The sequence below is a fragment of the Papio anubis genome, unplaced genomic scaffold, assembly GCF_008728515.1.
Source record: "Papio anubis isolate 15944 unplaced genomic scaffold, Panubis1.0 scaffold152, whole genome shotgun sequence".
In the NCBI taxonomy this organism is placed as follows: Eukaryota; Metazoa; Chordata; class Mammalia; order Primates; family Cercopithecidae; genus Papio; species Papio anubis.
The window spans coordinates 32,699-42,456 of NW_022161492.1; positions in this window are offsets into that span (position 1 = coordinate 32,699).

Here is a 9,758-nt window from a genome sequence, read left to right on the forward strand (position 1 = left end):
GTAAAGTGTGTTTTAGGTGCTCTTTTCTGTAATTGCAGCTTTCACATGTTCTTAGAGAAATCGTTTTCTTTGGGAACACACAGGCAGTATCTCTGTGTTCACTTCTACTGGGAAATCTTTATGCAGGGTGGAGACAGTCACATTTCCTAATGAGAGATGGAAAGCATCTGATTACCAGAAAAAGTGTCCAAATGCTGCTGGTATGATCATGGGGCTGCAGGTGGAGGTCAGTTCAAGGAGGTGTCAGGGAAAGTCATTTTGAGAGTCTTTTTTTTTTTTTACAAAATCGTGGGCAGAAGCCACCAGCTGGACCCACCACATATTGGAATGCACAAGGGACATGAATAGAGCTCAGTAAATTTAGAATGAAATCCAAGAGTGGGCAAGAGGTTTGAGAGGTCGACAGGTGTGAGAGGTGAATGTGTGAATGGTGAGAATATTCAAAACATCCTCTTTCTCCATAATAAGAGAGCATTTAAGTCCCTGAGCCAGACAGTGTCCAGGCCAGGGGGAGCAGGATGTTGTCAGCTCTCCTGGCCAAAAGTGAGACTCCAGCAGTGTACAGTTACTTGGTCCAGTTTGGGATTTATTCCTATTTTAAAAATGATCCAACAGTATACAATTTGGAAAATATACAAAAATCCCTATGCTACCATTCATAGATAGCCAAGATAGCCCTAAGATAGTGAGAGAATCAGAATGGGGTTTGGGTTTATGTTGTGTATTTTTTCCTTCCAATATCTACAGAATTCCCTACATCCTACTTTTTAATGTAACCCAGTGGGTGTCTTTCCCTTTCGTAGTTACAGAACTTTCCGGTTCACGGTTACAGACCCTTGGAAAACCCATACACTTTTTGCTGTGAGGTGCAGGCAGCCATGCGGCATCACCTCTAAACATGCCTTCTGGGACATCAAATTTCTGAATAAGTGAAAGTCATTTCAGTAGATATTGAAGACCTCCATTTTACCCCTCTCACATTTGTAATTCTTCTACCAAGAGGTGATGAATTTTAGTGGTGATTTATTTTATAGATTAGTGAAGATTAATGCTTCTTCCAGGGGCAATTTTTTCATTGGGAAAAGCATTTGGCAAAGTCTGGAGACATTGCTAGTTGTCAGAGCTGGGGGAGGGAGTCCTGCTGGCCTTGAATGGGTAGAGTCCCCAGAGAGTGCTGAACATTCTAGAGCTCACAGAGCCCCACCAGCATGACCACTACAAAGTTCAATGCTGAGGAGGAGTGGAGAGCCCTGATATGCCTCTCCTAGCTTCCCTGGAGGTTTTTACTTTCTCCTTTAATCAGTCTCTACCACTTTCTCACCTCAGCTTGCTCCTGGAACCTTAATGCCCTCCTCTTGAACTTGCCCTTAGTTTAAGACCTGCTGTAGTCTCTTGATTTCCTTGGCCCCTTTCTGATCCTTAGCAGCGTGTCCTCTAGAGGGCACCCTCATCTTTCCAGGAGCTTCCCAGGATCCAGATGCCCCTGCCCTGTGTGGGCACCAGAGATATGGCCCTGTGCCTGTGTCCCTAAAGGTCCTGTCACCCAGGACCTTTGTGTGAGAGCAACTGAGGTGATATTACCCTCCCCTACTTTTTTTGGAACATAAAAATATGTACAAACCTTGTAGAGTAAAATTTCTTAATGCATGTGAAAATTTAAAAAATACATTTTTTTTGCCTCCCAAACTTTACTGGGAAAAATTTATTACAATTCCAGTCATAAAAAATGACACCTAATCAGGGTTATTCACTGTATTGTTTGTTTAACAGCAAAATATGGGGAATAACCTAGACTTTCACCAGCACAATGCTATTTAAAGAGGTTACCTTATATCTACACAATAGAATATGATGCAGCTACATAAAAAGTACAGAATCTTTCAGCTATTCATATGGAAACACCTCCACATTGTATTTTAATTATAGCATCTAAACATCACAGAATGATATGCAGTTTTTGTACTAGATCTGATGTTAGAACATTACTTTTACTGTTTTTTTTTTTTTTTTTAATTTAAAGAGAGAGTGTCTCAGTCTCATGCCCAGGCTGAAGTACAGTGGCAAGATCATAATTGACTGCAGCCTCAACCTTGTGAGCTCAAGTGATCCTCCTGCCTCAGCCTCCTGAGTAGCTGGAATCACAGGCACGTGCTACCATGCCTAGCTAAGTTTTTGTGTTTCTTTCTGTAGCGATGGGGTTTCACCCAGCTGGTGAAATCCCAGGCTGGTCTGAAACTTTTGGGCTCAAGTGATCTGTCCACTTTCAATCCCTAAATGCTGGAATTACAAGCAAGTGTCATCACACCTGATTCTGCCTTTTTTGTTTGTTTGTTTGTTTAATTGGACTGCAGTCTACTCACTCATCTCTTTCCCCATCAGGTGATTTCTGTTTTTCCTCTATTTCTCTACCATATGTCCATGCCAAAATCCAGATGTATTTGCTTTTGTTTAGAATTATATATATATATATTTTAAGAGAAGCCTTAGGAATGGTCTCCTAGCTGATTTTCAGGATTCTAATCTTCACTGTCTAAGCCATAGTTTTGCAATTCTGGATACTGATTAGAGTTACTTGTAGGGCATTTAAAGCCTACCAATGCCTGTGCCATCCCTCAAGCATATCTGATTTGACTGATGTGTGGTATGGCCCATACATCAGTCAAATGCTTTCAAGGAAAAGGGTTATTTTGCAGTGGAGGAACTTTAGCCCAGTGATCAATGTTAACATCCCCAGTAATCAGAGATAACGACATCTTAGGCCATTCTAATATAATGGATGGAGAAGGTGCAGCACCATCCTTGTGGTATTCTTGTACAAAGTGTATAATCTGAGGTTAATCGTGAGAAAATATTAGAAAAGTCCAAACTGAGAGTCATTCTACAAAATAAGTAACCAATACTCTTCAAATATGTGAAACTCTTAAAGGTAAATCCTAACTTTCCCAGAATAAAGGAGATGAGAGAACAGTACAATGAAGAGCAATACGTGATACTAGATTGGATCCTGGTTCAGAAAAAGGACCTTAGTCAGAAGATAGAGGGGATTTGGATAAGGTCTGTACAGGCATTCATTTTATAGTGTTAATAATCATTTATTGATTTTGATTATTAGGTGCATATTTTTAATGTTAATATTTGGGGAAGTTGAATGAAAAGCATATGAGGACTTTGCCTAATTTTGGAACATTTTTGAAAGTCTGAAATTATTTCAAAATTAAACATGAAAAGGAAAGAAAAGAAACATAGACCATTTAGATATTTCTATTAAGTTTCCAAAGTTGAAGATCATTTCCCAACTTATCTTGCCTAATACTGGTCAGAGTAATCTTCCCAGAAATGCTGTTTGTCATGTTTGTGACCTTCTCAAAGCTTTCCAGTGACTCCTCTTATCTGTAGGATGATGTTCCCATTATGTGGTCTGCCATTCAATGTCCTCATAGCATGGGCCTAATCTCCTTTTATTTTGATCTGTGTTGAAAAACCTGACCAACATTTTACTTTCTTTCTTCTTTTTCTTTCTTTCTTTCTTCTTCTTTTTTAAAATTATGCTTTAAATTCTAGGGTACATGTGCACAACGTGCAGGTTTGTTACATATGTATACTTGTGCCATGTTGGTGGGCTGCACCCATCAACTCGTCAGCACCCATGAACTTGTCATTTACATCAGTTATAACTCCCAATGCCATCCCTCCTCCCTTCCCGTAATAGACCCCGGTGTGTGATGTTCCCCTTCCAGAGTCCAAGTGATCTCATTGTTCAATTCCCACCTATGAGTGAGAACATGTGGTGTTTGGTTTTCTGTTCTTGTGATAGTTTGCTGACAATGATCGTTTCCAGCTGCATCCATGTCCCTACAAAGGACATGAATTCATCCTTTTTTATGGCTGCATAGTATTCCATGGTGTATATGTGCCACATTTTCTTAGTCCAGTCTGTCACTGATGGACATTTGGGTAGATTCCAAGTCTTTACTATCGTGAATAGTGCCGCAATAAACTTATGTGTGAATGTGTCTTTATAGCAGCATGATTTATAATCCTTTGGGTATATACCCAGTAATGGGATGGCTGGGTCATATGGTATTTCTAGTTCTAGATCCTTGAGGAATCGCCATACTGTTTTCCACAATGTTTGACCCAGTTTACAATCCCACCAACTGTGTAAAAGTGTTCCTATTTCTCCACATCCTCTCCAGCACCTGTTGTTTCCTGACTTTTTAATGATTGCCATTCTAACTGGTGTGAGATGGTATCTCACTGTGGTTTTGATTTGCATTTCTCTGATGGCCACGGATGATGAGCATTTTTTCATGTGCCTGTTGGCTGTATGCATGTCTTCTTTTGAGAAGTGTCTGTTCATATCCTTTGCCCACTTTTTGATGGGGTTATTTGCTTTCTTCTCATAAATTTTTGAGTTCTTTGTAGGTTCTGCATATTAGCCCTTTGTCGGATGAGTAGATTGCAAAAATTTTCTCCCATTCTGTAGGTTGCCTGTTCACTCTGATGGTAGTTTCTTTTGCTGTACAGAAGCTCTTTAGTTTAATTAAATCCCATATGTCAATTTTGGCTTTTGTTGTTGTTGCTTTTGGTGTTTTAGACATGAAGTCCTTGCCCATGTCTATGTCCTGAATGGTATTACCTAGGTTTTCTTCTAGGGTTTTTATGGTTTTAGGTCTAACATTTAAGTCTCTAATCCATCTTGAATTAATTTTCGTATAAGGAGTAGGGAAAGGATCCAGTTTCAGCTTTCTACTTATGGCTAGCCAATTTTCCCAGCACCATTTGTTAAATAGGAATCCTTTCCCCCTTCTTGTTTTTGTCAGGTTTGTTGAAGATCAGATGGCTGTAGATGTGTGGTATTATTTCTGAGGGCTGTGTTCTGTTCCATTGGTCTACATCTCTGTTTTGGTACCAGTACCATGCTGTTTTGGTTACTGTAGCCTTGTAATACAGTCTGAAGTCAGGTAGCATGATGCCTCCAGCTTTTTTTTTTTGACTTAGGATTGTCTTGGCAATGCAGGCTCTTTTTTGGTTCCATATGAACTTTAAAGCAGTTTTTTCCAATTCTGTGAAGAAAGTCATTGGTAGCTTGATGGGGATGGCATTGAATCTATAAATTACCTTGGGCAATATGGCCATTTTCACGATATTGATTCTTCCTTTCCGTCAGCATGGTATGTTCTTCCATTTGTTTGTACCCTCTTTGATTTCACTGAGTAGTGGTTTGTAGTTCTCCTTGAAGAGGTCCTTTACATCCCTTGTAAGTTCGATTCCTAGGTATTTTATTCTCTTTGAAGCAATTGTGAATGGAAGTTCATTCATGATTTGGCTCTCTGTTTGTCTGTTACTGGTGTATAAGAATGCTTGTGATTTTTGCACATTGATTTTGTATCCTGAGACTGCCAAAGTTGCTTATCAGCTTAAGGAGATTTTGGGCTGAGATGATGGGATTTTGTAAATATACAATCATGTCATCTGCAAAGAGGGACAATTTGACTTCTTCTTTTCCTAACTGAATACCGTTTATTTCTTTCTCTTGCCTGATTGCCCTAGCCAGAACTTCCAACACTATGTTGAATAGGAGTGGTGAGAGAGGGTATCCCTGTTTTGTGCCAGTTTTCAAAGGGAATGCTTCCAGTATTTGCCCATTCAGTATGATATTGGCTGTGGGTTTGTCATAAATAGCTCTTATTATTTTGAGATACATTCCATCAAAACTGAATTATTGGGAGCTTTTAGCATGAAGGGCTGTTGAATTTTGTCAAAGGCCTTTCCTGCATCTATTAAGATAATCATGTGCTTTTTGTCTTTGGTTCTGTTTATATGTTGGATTATGTTTATTGATTTGTGTATGTTGAACCAGTCTTGCATCCCAGGGATGAAGCCCACTTGATCATTGTGGATAAGCTTTTTGATGTGCTGCTGGATTCTGTTTGCAAGTATTTTATTGAGGATTTTTGCATCGATGTTCATAAGGGATATTAGTCTAATATTCTCTTTTTTTGTTGTGTCTCTGCCAGGTTTTGGTATCAGGATGATGTTGGCCTCGTAAAATGAGTTAGGGGGGATTCCCTCTTTTTCTATTGATTGGAAGCCATTATGTAATGGCCTTCTTTGTCTCTTTTGATCTTTGATGGTTTAAAGTCTGTTTTATCAGAGACTAGGATTGCAATCCTGCTTTTTTTGTTCTCCATTTGCTTGGTAGATCTTCCTCCATTCCTGTATTTTGAGCCTATTTGTGTCTCTGCATGTGATATGAGTCTCCTGAATACAGCAAACTGATGCGTCTTGACTCTTTATCCAATTTGCCAGTCTGTGTCTTTTAATTGGACCATTTAATCCATTTACATTTAAGGTCAATAATGCTATGTGTGAACTTGATCCTGTCATTGTGATAGTAGCTGATTATTTTGCTCCTTAGTTGACGCAGTTTCTTCCTAGCATCGATGGTCTTTACATTTTGGCATGTTTTCGCAATGGCTGGTACCAGCTGTTCCTTTCCATGTTTAGTGCTTCCTTCAGGATCTCTTGTAAGGCAGGCCTGGTGGTGACAAAATCTCTAAGCATTTGCTTGTCTGTAAAGGATTTTATTTCTCCTTCACTTATGAAACATAGTTTGGCTGGATATGAAATTCTGGAATGAAAATTCCTTTCTTTTAGAATGTTGAATATTGGCCCCACTCTCTTCTGACTTAGAGAGTTTCTGCTGAGTGATCCACTGTTAGTCTGATAGGCTTCCCTTTGTGTATAACCCGACCTTTCTCTCTGGCTTCCCTTAACATTTTTTCCTTCATTTCAACTTTGGGGAATCAGACAATTATGTGTCTTGGAGTTGCTCTTCTCGAGGAGTATCTTTGTGGCATTCTCTGTATTTCCTGAAGTTGAATGTTGGCCTGCCTTACTAGGTTGGGGAAGTTCTCCTGGATGATATCTTGCAGTGTTTTCCACCTTGGTTCCATTTTCCCCGTCACTTTCAGGCACACCAATCAGACGTAGATTTGGTCTTTTCACATAATCCCATACTTCTTGTAGGCTTGTTCATTTCTTTTTACTCTTTTTTCTCCACTCTTCTCTTCTCACTTCATTTCATTCCTTTGATCTCCAATCGCTGATATTCTTTCTTCCAGTTGATCTAGTCGGTTACTGAAGCTTGTGCATTTGTCATGTATTTCTTGTGTTATGGTTTTCATCTCTATCAGTTCTTTTTTTTTTTTTTTTTTTTTTTTTAGACGGAGTCTCGCTCTGTCACCCAGGCTGGAGTGCAGTGGCCGGATCTCAGCTCACTGCAAGCTCCGCCTCCCGGGTTCACGCCATTCTCCGGCCTCAGCCTCCCGAGTAGCTGGGACTACAGACGCCCGCCACCTCGCCCGGCTAGTTTTTTGTATTTCTTAATAGAGACGGGGTTTCACCATGTTAGCCAGGATGGTCTCGATCTCCTGACCTCGTGATCCGCCCGTCTCGGCCTCCCAAAGTGCTGGGATTACAGGCTTGAGCCACCACGCCCAGCCATCTCTATCAGTTCTTTTAAGGTCTTCTCTGCATTGATTATTCTAGTTATCCGTTCATCCATTGTTTTTTCAAGGTTCTTAGTTTCTTTGCGCTGGTTATGTAGTTCCTCCTTTAGCTCTGAGAAGTTCGATCGACTGTAGCCTTCTTCTCTCAACTGGTCAAAGTCATTCTCCGTCCAGGTTTTGTCCATTGCTGGCAATGAGATGCATTCCTTTGGAGGGGGAGATGCACTCTGATTTTTTGAATTTCCAGCTTTTCTGCACTGCTTTTTCCCCATCTTTGTGGTTTTATCTGCCTTTGGTCTTTGATGATGATGAGGTACTGATGAGGTTTTGGTGTGGGTGTCCTTTCTGTTTGTTAGTTTTCCTTCTAACAGTCAGGACCCTCAGCTGCAGATCTGCTGGAGTTTGCCTGAGGTCCATTCAGACCCTGTTTGCCTGGGTATCAGCAGCGGAGGCTGCAGAAGATAGAATATTGCTGAACAGCGAGTGCTGCTGTCTGATTCTTGCTCTGGAAGCTTTGTCTCAGGGCTGTATCCCGCCATGTGAGGTGTGAGGTGTTGGTCTGCACCTAGTGGGGGATGTCCTCCAGTGAGGCTACTCTGGGGTTAGGGACCCACTTGAGCAGGCAGTTTGTCCATTCTCAGATCTCAACCTCTGTGCTGGGAGAGCCACTGCTCTCTTCAAAGCTGTCAGACAGAGTCATTAACATCTGCAGATGTTTCTGCTGCCTTTTTTTTAAGCTATGCCCTGTCCGCAGAGGTGGAGTCTACAGAGACAGGCAGGCCTCCTTGAGCTGCGGTGGGCTCCACCCAGTTCAAGCTTCCCAGAGGCTTTGTTTACCTACTTAAGTTTCAGCAATGGCGGGTGCTCCTCCCCCAGCCTCGCTGCTGACTTGCAGTTAGATCTCAGACTTCTGTGCTAGCAATGAGGGAGGCTCCATGGGTGTGGGACCCTCCCACCAGGTAGGATATAATCTCCTGGTGTGCCGTTTGCTAAGACCCTTGGTAAAATACAGTATTAGGGTGGGAGTTACCTGATTTTTCAGGTGTTGTGCGTCTCAGTTTCTAAAGGGATTCCCTTCTCCCTAGCACTTCCCAGGTGAGGTGATGCCTCGAACTTCTTCAGCCCTCACTGGTTGGGCTGCACCAGCTGACCAGCACCAATTGCCTGCAACTCCCCAGTGAGATGAACCCAGTAACTCAGTTGAAAATGCAGAAATCACCTGTCTTTTGTGTCACTTGCTCTGGGAGCTGGAGGCTGGAGCTGTTCCTATTCGGCCATCTTGCTCTGGGGCCATTTTACTTTCTTATGGCCAAATTTGTTCTAATTTTTTCTTGCTTATATAATGCCCTTCCCTGTCTTCTCAGCTGTGGCACTTCAGTCAAGGTTGTGGGAAATATTTTAGAAGAAAAATTGTAAAGATAATTATAGGAAATAATCACAAACCTTCCTGGAAGTCTGGGGGTTTGCATGGCTTCAGTAAAATGTTTGGCTGAAGGTAGCTGAATTATCTTAAAAGCTTAGGGCATAGATATACAGGAATGTAGAGGTGTTTATCTAAATAGCTTGTTTACTCAGGCCGTCCTAAAACCAACATTTAATCTTCTGCTGGGGGAACTACTCTCCTAGAAGTCAGCAATGTCAATGACCTTCTAATTGTGTTTACTCAAGATTTTGTCACTTAATCTGTACTAAATAAATGCAACTTCACTGGCTGATCAAGGCTGCTGCTGTTAACTCTTTACTGAACCCTTCTTGGTATTGGGGAGTGACTTGGCCACCTAGACTGCTCTTTCACTGGATATTTGTGTCTGAGTGTATTTGTTCATCCATTGCTGGGTCAGGGTCTGCCAGTCAGACCCAGACAGTTGGTGCCCCATGTGAGGACCTGGCAAGTTGGTGCCCAGGTCTGAGGTATAGCTGCAAATAATCACAGCAGAACCCTCGAAAATGAAGGTGAAGACTGTGCGGTTGGTAAGCCAGTAAGTCGATAAGTCAGTAGGTCAGTAGGTCATCGGTGCCCGCTTGGGATCTCCAAGTTCGAGGAAATTGTTCAGGGTAGGGTTTTATCTCAGGACAACAGTTATCAGCACCACAGAAGCAGTATCTAAAAGTATTCAAACAGCTGCTTAAAGCCACTGGAGCCTCGGTTTTGCAGGCTCAATTAAGGGACCTAATGCAAATTGTATCACTTAACCCATGGTTCCTGAAAGAAGGTAAGCTAGACTTAGAGCTTTGGGATCAAGT